Below are 8,575 nucleotides of genomic sequence, written 5' to 3' on the forward strand. Positions count from 1 at the left end.
GGCAGCGGAGAGGACGCCGCGCCGCCCTCGACTGCGACTCCCACGGTGCCGGCTTCGGCGCCGCCGCAAAGCCTTCCCCCGCGCGCCCGCCCCCGCCGCGCGAAGGTTCCGCCCCCAAAGCAACGGTCCTGCGGGGGGCGGGGCCAGGACGCGCGCCCCGCCCCGAGCCGCCGGCCCCGCCCCCGCTGGAGGCCCGCCCCCTCGAGCACAGGCGCAGGTGGGTCCCGCGGGCGAAGAGGCCCGCCCTCTGAACCTGCGTGGGAGCCCCCACGTCCCCCACTGGCCGTGCAAATCGGGTTCCTCAGCTGCAAAGCGGGGGGCGCGCCTGGCAGGATCGTGTTGGGCATCAGCTGCGATGGGGAGCGCCCCTCAGCAGCATCCCGCGCTGCCCTCCTGCACCCGAGCCGCCCTGCTGCCCAAAGACCCCTGCCCTCCTCAAACCGCCGACCCCCTCCCGCAGCCCGCGCTCCTTCCTTGCAGAGTTCTTATCTCCGGATGCAGGACACTTGTTTTCTCTCTCCCTTCCAGTGAGAGCCGGATCCTGTCCGTCAAGTCCACCCCTGCGTCCCCCGAAGCAAGAACGGGGCAGAGCACAGGATGGGTGCCCACCTGTTTATGAATGCCGGGGTGTCCTCCTAGTGTGCAGCCCTCAGCAACAAATACTCTTCCTCCCAGGCTGATAATGGGGTCAGGCCCTCTGACCTGTCGCCCCGCCCACCTGTGCCCGAGTTCCCGCCTCCTGGGGTGGTTGAGAGGACTACATGAGCCGCCTTGGCACAGGGCGGGCACGTGGGTCAGTGTGCCCTAGTGATCCTATCATCCCCGTGGCCTCCTCCTCCCTTTCTCCGCCACTGGAACAGCCCTTCCTGTTCAGGATCAAAAGCCACTTCCTCTGCCCAGCGTTCCTGGGCCGCCCTCCTGCCCAGCCCAGCCTGCGAGCTCAGGATTGTTTCCTCTCTCCTGAGCACATGTATCCCGACCCGGGTTATAAATTGGCTGTTAACATCCCCCAGCTCACACGGACGCCTCCCATTTGTGAGGGGAGCTGTGCTGGGCCGTTTCAGCAGCCTGTAAACTTTGGGGGGCCTGGAGCCCAGGACACGGAGGGGGCCAGTGGCTCAGGAGTGCACAAGGCAGACCCGGGCTTCCTGTGTGGGGCCAGGCTCTTCCCTTTGCACTTGGCACGTGTTCCTTCATTTCGTCCTGGGAACAACCCTCTGAGGAAGGTGCCATCCTTATTCTAACTTGACAGGAGGAGACGGAGGCCCCGCAAGGCTGCCCAGGCAGTGCCATGCCCAGCCCCGACATCTAACCACCGCCGCATACAGCTCGCCGTGCTCTGGATGCAGGACTGAAATGCAATACAGTCTAGTTCATGATCACCCACTCCGTGCTGAGTGCCGGCACCCAGGCCCGCAGGGGACATGGCCCAGCAGGGACCTCGGAAAGCATGGCCCTGTGGGTAGGTGCTGGCAGAGGCCAGCCCAGGTGCACTGGGGCCCGGGCGGGACATCCCAGGTGGTGGAGCCAGAGGTTAATCAGTTCAGGCCCAGCACAGGCTGGAAGGCTCACCCCTCCACCCGCAAACTCAGCCCATGGAGGACGAGGCCAGCAGAAGGGGCGCCCTAGGGACACTGCCCCTCCCCCGTGTCCCAGTGAGCCGAAGCTCCTCTCAGGTTGTGGAAAGTTACTGAGAGAGCGGCACTGCCACCTGGCCGCCTCGAGCGTTCTCAGAGGAGATAAGGGGCCGGCTGGGCACTGGCCTGTGGGTGTGTCACACGCTGCTAATGCTAGGGTGTAGGTGTCGGTGTCCCCGCCCCCATCCAGCTGGCATGAGCACCTCTTACTCAGTGTACTGAATGAACAGAGGAGTGAACATGTGTGTGCTGCCCAGAGACACGTGTGTGTGTGGAAGGACATGCTTGTGTGTGTCTGTGTGTGTGTCTATTGGGCACCTACTATGTGCTAAATTCTTCATCTAGCTTCCTCCTCACACTCACTGTATGCAATAGGTCAGTGATGGCGAACCTATAACACGCTTGTCAGAGGTGACACGCGAACTCATTTTTTTGGTTGATTTTTCTTTGTTAAATGGCATTTAAATATATAAAATAAATATCAAAATATAAATCTTTTTTATACTATGGTTGCAAATATCAAAAAATTTCTATATGTGACACGGCTCCAGAGTTAAGTTAGGGTTTTTCAAAATGCTGACACGCCGAGCTCAAAAGGTTCGCCATCACTGCAATAGGTATTACTGTTCCCCTTGAAAGGACTGAAGAACAGAGAGGATTGACTGTCACTAGGCCAAGCTGGAAAGTGGCATTGGAATTGCTGGCAGGGGCTGTGTGGCTCCGGAAGGGCTTTACGTTGTCAGAAAAGAGAGAAGGGACAGAGTCACAGGCGGCCCTAGGAGGGCTGCCCCAAAGAGTGAACAGAAAGACACCGGGGACCAGCTGACAAGCCTTCCGTCCACCTCCCAATACACAGATGCCCTGCACTGTGCCCTGGACCACACCCGCCACACAACACACCACGCAGCCTCACACGGTGCACACATCCCCTTACACACACACATGCTGCAGACATGCTAATGGAAGGGAGTTAATTAAGCCTGTTGGACACACACATACACTCACACACACACACAAACACACATCCCATATCACATTTGCCTTGCTAAGGCCAGGGGACAGGCAGGAGCACCCCTGTGCTAGCAGCTGACAGTGTAGATGGGGAAGCCGAGAGACACACGTGTGTTGGGCGTGATGAGGCCGCAAAGAGGAAGTTGGGTGAGGGACGGACACCTTTGGAAGTAAAAGGGCAAGACACAGGCTGGGAGATGTTTGCAAAGTCACAACTGGATAATACGACAGGCTACCCAATTTTTAAAAAACTGGCCAAAATATTTGAACACAATATTCATCAGAGAAGATACATGGATGGCAAATAAGGACCCGAAAAGATGCTCAATGTTAGTATACAGTGAGGCTACGCTACGCACATCAGAACCCCAGTGAGATGACCAGCGCACACCACCCCAATGGCCATCCCAGCCCTGCCCGGACGAGGACGAGCTGAGCTCCCGCAGACCGCGGTGGGAATGTGGAGCGGTCCCCCCCGCCCCCCCATCAGAGGGGCTGGAACCAAACAGTGATAACGCCAAATGCTGGTGAGGGTGCTGAAAAGCTGGCCCGCCCACCCGCATGTCGCTGGTAGGATTGTAAAATGATTTCCAGCCGGGAAACAGTTTGGCAATTTCCCTTCAAAGTAAACAAGCTCATTGTGCGCGCCAGCAATCGCACTCAGCGATTATCCCGGGACAATGGACACTGTGTTCATGCGAAAACCTTACACAACTGTTCACAGGCGCTGCAGTCACAGTCGCCAAGAACTGGAAACATCCGGCTGTCTCTCGGAGCCGGGGAAAGTGTGGGCATTCCTATCATGGAACCCCACTCACCCATGGAAAGGCAGCACTCAGAACGGCGCTGAAGGAAGCTGGGCAGATACGTGGATGGCAAATAAGGACTGTATGATCTCATTTCTGTAATATTTTGAAATAACGAAATTATAGAGATGGAGAGCAGATCAGTGATGGCCAAGAAGGAGGGGTGGGAGGAGAGGGGTGGGGGGAAGGGGTTGGTGTGGCAACGAGCCTGTGGTGAAGGGCCAGTGCTGTACTTGACGGTGGTGGTGACACAACCTACAGCGGCGAGAAGATTGCACAGAAACACACGGTGTGTTTGGAAACAGGGAACTAGGACGAGGCTGTGGGCGGACGGGCGCTGGCTCCTGGCTGTGCTGCAATGAAGCTCTGGCCATATGAGCTGCTAACGGTAAGGAGGCTGGGTGAAGGCTACACCACCCCTCCTGCACATTTTCTGCAATTTCCTTGGAATCGATGATCACTTCAAAACCAAGTTGTTGTTTTTAATGATACAATCACGTTGGGAAACAATTTGGCAGTTTTTTTAAAAAATGAGTCAGGCCTTGGCCCGTTCGGCTCAGTGGATAGAGCGTCGGCTTGCGGACCGAAGGGTCCCGGGTTCGATTTCGGTCAAGGGCACGTACCTCGATTGCAGGCTCCTCCCTGGCCCGGGCCCTGGTCGGGGACAACCAAGTCATCCCACACCTGGTATTTACCCAGGAGAAGTGAAAGCAGCTGGGCTGGTGTGGCTCAGTGGTTGGGCGTTGACCCATGAACCAAGGCCACTGGTTCCATTCCTCGTCAGGGCACATGCCCGGGTTGTGGGCTCCATCCCCAGTAGGGGGTGTGCAGGAGGCAGCCGATCGATGATGCTTCTCTTTCATCGATGTTGCTATCTCTATCCCTCTTCCTTCCTCTCTAAAAAATCAATAAAAACATTTTCTTTTTAGCCGAAACCGGTTTGGCTCAGTGGATAGAGCGTCGGCCTGCGGACTGAAGGGTCCCAGGTTCGATTCCGGTCAAGAGCATGTACCTGGGTTGCGGGCACATCCCCAGTAGGATGTGTGCAGGAAGCAGCTGATCGATGTTTCTAACTCTCTATCTCTCTCCCTTCCTCTCTGTAAAAAATCAATAAAATATATATTTTTTTAAAAATTTTTTTTAAAAGAGAAGTGAAAGCAGTGCCCACAGGGGGTTGGGCTGTTCACGGCGCCTCTATTTGGAATAACCCCAAACGGGAAGCGGCCCCATGAGGCCAGGGGAGCCCAGAGAGGCGACCTCCTTGCCCCAAGTCACACAGCCTGGCGACGGAGATGAGCCGCGGCGGCTGCCTGGTGGGAGGAAGGGAAGCGGCATCTGGGCGGCGGGGGAGAGCCCAGCTCCGAAGGGCCGCCCTCTCAGCCACGGCGAGGAGGCGTCCCTGGGCACCTGGGCAGGAGCTGCAGAAATGGCTCCTGTGGGCGGTTAGAATTAGATGCTTCAGCAGCCAGCCCAGCACCTCCACCCGCCCGCCCGCAGGCTTGGCTCCTTCTGCGAAGACTGGATACAGCTGCTTGGAAGTCGGCAAAGGCTTTTGCCCCCACTTCCTCCCCCCGCGCCCCCACCCCCTCCACCCCCCCGACCCTCACCACCCCACCCCTGCCCAGGATCCAGTCGCCCACTGGGGACAGCCACAGTGACAGGGACCAGCGGTTGGAGGGGGGGCTGCTGGTCTGCAGACGGCGGGGGTGGGTTAGGGGACACTGAGTCTCGGTGGCAGCGAGGTTCTGGGACTGAGGAAGCCAACAGATGCCAGAGTCAGGGGGTCACCCAGGGAGCTGGGGGTGAGGGCGGGCTTCCCCGTCAGTTCTTCCTGCCTTCGGGTCCCCATTGCCAGGCCCGGAGGCTGAAGGGCTCTGTGCTCTGCCTTCTCTGTATCGCACCCCTGAGGGGTCTCGCCAGCCCAGGGCTTCCAACACCGCCCTGCGAGCCATCGCCCTCTGATGGCACGTGCTGAGCTGGGGGCCCGGGGAGGTATCACAGAAAAGGATCCGACCTTTAACCTGCCCTCCAGTCAGTCTAGACCAGTGGTCGGCAAACCGCGGCTCTCGAGCCACATGCGGCTCTTTGGCCCCTTGACTGTGGCTCTTCCACAAAATACCACGTGCGGGCAACAACCTACAAACCTGACTTACCCAAACTTTCCAAGGAGACGCAAGGCCATTGTTCACATTAGTGTTTGTCAGTCATGGTCATGATTTAATTTTATGGATATTGTAAGGTAAATTGTAAGGAATTTAATTTTATCAATAAATAATATCGTTATTAAGTATGATATCAAGTTTTACTCAACATACCTATAGTTTAACTAAGACTTAAAACTTTAAGTAAAGTTTATTAATTTTAGGGAACGTTGTGGAGTGAAAGAAGATGTAGTGTCGAGGATTGAGAAAGGTATGCTGAGATGGTCTGGACATATAGAGAGGATGAACGAAAGGAGATAGACTAAACAAGTATACAAGACGAGTGTGGATGGGAGAGTTGGAAGGGGTCGACCTCAGCGAACATACCTCAATCAGATTGAGGATGTTTTTAGCAAAGGCCAGGTTAGGAGTACCCTAATTAAGTTAATAACAATGTACCTACCTATATAGTTTAAGTTTAAAAAATTTGGCTCTCAGCCCTAGCCGGTTTGGCTTGGTGGATAGAGCATCGGCCTGTGGACTGAAGGGTCCCAGGTTCGATTCCGGTCAAGGGCGCATGCCTGAGTTGTGGGCTTGATCCCCAGTGGGGGGCGTGCAGGAGGCAGCCAGTCAATGATTCTCTCTCATCATTGATGTTTCTATCTCTCTTTCCCTCTTAATTCCTCTCTGAAATCAATAAAATATACATTTTAAAAAAAAATTTGGCTCTCAAGAGAAATTTCAATCGTTGTACTGTTGATATTTGGCTCTGTTGACTAATGAGTTTGCCGACCACTGGTCTAGACCAGTGGTTCCAGCCTTGTTTTGGCCACGCCCCACCCAAGCATCTCTAACATTCTGATGCCCCCCCCACCCAGCCCCCTGCAATCTAGAATTTTATTCTTCAAAAAGTGACTCCTATGCACGTGGAGGAAGCCTGAAAGGCCATTCACTTGGTCTAAACAAGCTTCCAAAGAACATGGATCCATGAAAGAGAAAAATGGAAGAACGAAAGGGCATTTCACTAAGAAATTGTTTTTAAAAAATAAGAAATTGTTAAAAAATAATAATATAAAGTGATGTGAAAAAATAGCAAATAAAGTTTCAAAACATATAATAGAGAACTGAAATGCATAAATATATCACGATATGTATTTATATGCTGTATATGAGGCCCCTAGAACCATAAGAAATGCAAAAAAATCATTCTCGAATTGCCCCCTTAAAAATCAAACTGCCCCCCCTGTGGGTGTGTGCCCCAGTGGGAACCTCTGGTCTAGAGACTGCTTTAGACAATTACAGCTGAGAGCAGGGTGAGGGCGCTGTGATCCAGGAGGAACAATAATGAGGGGTGAGCCTGGTCCGTGTGCTCCATGGTTAGAGCACTGGCCCGACCGAAGGGTCCCAGGTTCAACTCCTGATCAAGGGCGCGTAAGTGGGTTTCAGTCCCCAGCCCCAGGGCGAATGTGGGAGGCAAAGAATCCAAGTGTCTCTCTCACATCAATGTTTCTCTCTCCCCCCCTCCCTTCCACTCTCTCTAAAAACCAATAGAAAAAACATCCTCAGATGAGGCTAAAAAATAATGAGAGCTGACATCAGGGTTCCATTGATGGGGGAGGAACTGCTAGGAGTGAGGAATCGGTTTTGGAACTGGACAGCGATGGCGGCTACACAGCATTGAGAATGTGCTAAATGCCACCGCATTGTTCATTTTAAATGGGTAATTCTATGTCCTGCGACTCTCACCTCCATTTAAAAAATAAAACGAACACGGGCATGCTGTAAGGCAGACGGCAAGCTCGCACGCGTGTTTAACCAGGGCCGACTTGGAGAAGCGCCGCCTCCCTCTGCTGCGGGTTCTCGGGAGAGCTGGGGAGCCCTGGGGAGGGGGCTGGGATGGGAAGGGAGTGTCAGTGCCCAGGCCAGCCTCCTGGGCCTACAGGACGGTCTGGAGGAGCCAGTAGGTGGTCTGGGCACAGCACCCACCACTCCTTCCTCCTGCTCCCGGGCCCAGGGACTCGCTCCCTTGGGCTCCTGTGGCTCCCACCCCCCGGACTGACCCACAACTGCTTTGGCTTCTCCAGGCCCCTCCCAGCCCCTAGGCTCCTTCTCCCGGCCTCTGCTGCCTGCCTTTGCAGCTTGGGGGTCCCTCTTGTGCATGTGTGCCCCCGCAGCACCCCACGTGCCCCCCCAGAGCACCCGTCAGCCTGCTGGGCTGTGCTCCTGCTCTAACCACCCCGCTCTGACAAACCTCTTCTTCCACGACAGGAAGCGGGCCTGCTACCTGGCTCAGAAGACAGAATTGAATCATCTGAGCAGAGACCCGGGACTGGAGAGACTCTTCACCCCTGAGTGACCTTGACACCCTCCTCTATGTCCCGCAGCCTCTGCTGTCCTCCCACTGGGACCGGAAAGCTGTGAAGGAGCCCAGGCTTGCATGGCCTTGAAGTTAACCGTTTACATCAGCCCATTTCACAGATGAGGAAACTGAGACCAGAGAAAGCGATGACTGCGGAGGTAACAGGTGAGTCACCAGCAGGGCTGCACCCAGGACTCATTTCGGTTCCAGGGTTCCAGTACCTCGCAGCCAGCAAACCCAAACAACATCCAACCGCTGCGCACACAGCCCGGCTCACGGGCCCTCACGGCGATCACGGAGGGGCTGGCTTTCCTCTCACAGGCGAGGGTGGACGGCCACGTTCCCACAGCCCCGACTCCGCCCTCGCCACCTTGGCTTTGAGTGAAAATCAGTCCCCCGGCCACGCCCTCGACAGACACAATCCACGCGCTCAATACATGTGCATTCATTCATTGAACGGCTCACTCTTTCTGTAAATATTTATTGAACTCAAATTCTTGGGAAGAATTTATCAAAATTGCTCCTGCAGTTGGACCCCTGGCCCTGCTCCGCCATGGGTGGGGCCAGGGGTGACCCCGGCTGCGCGGAGCCCTGAGGCCGCCGTGCGGGACCTGCCGGGGC

The sequence above is a fragment of the Myotis lucifugus genome, unplaced genomic scaffold (assembly GCF_000147115.1).
Source record: "Myotis lucifugus unplaced genomic scaffold, Myoluc2.0 scaffold_582, whole genome shotgun sequence".
Classification (NCBI taxonomy): Eukaryota; Metazoa; Chordata; class Mammalia; order Chiroptera; family Vespertilionidae; genus Myotis; species Myotis lucifugus.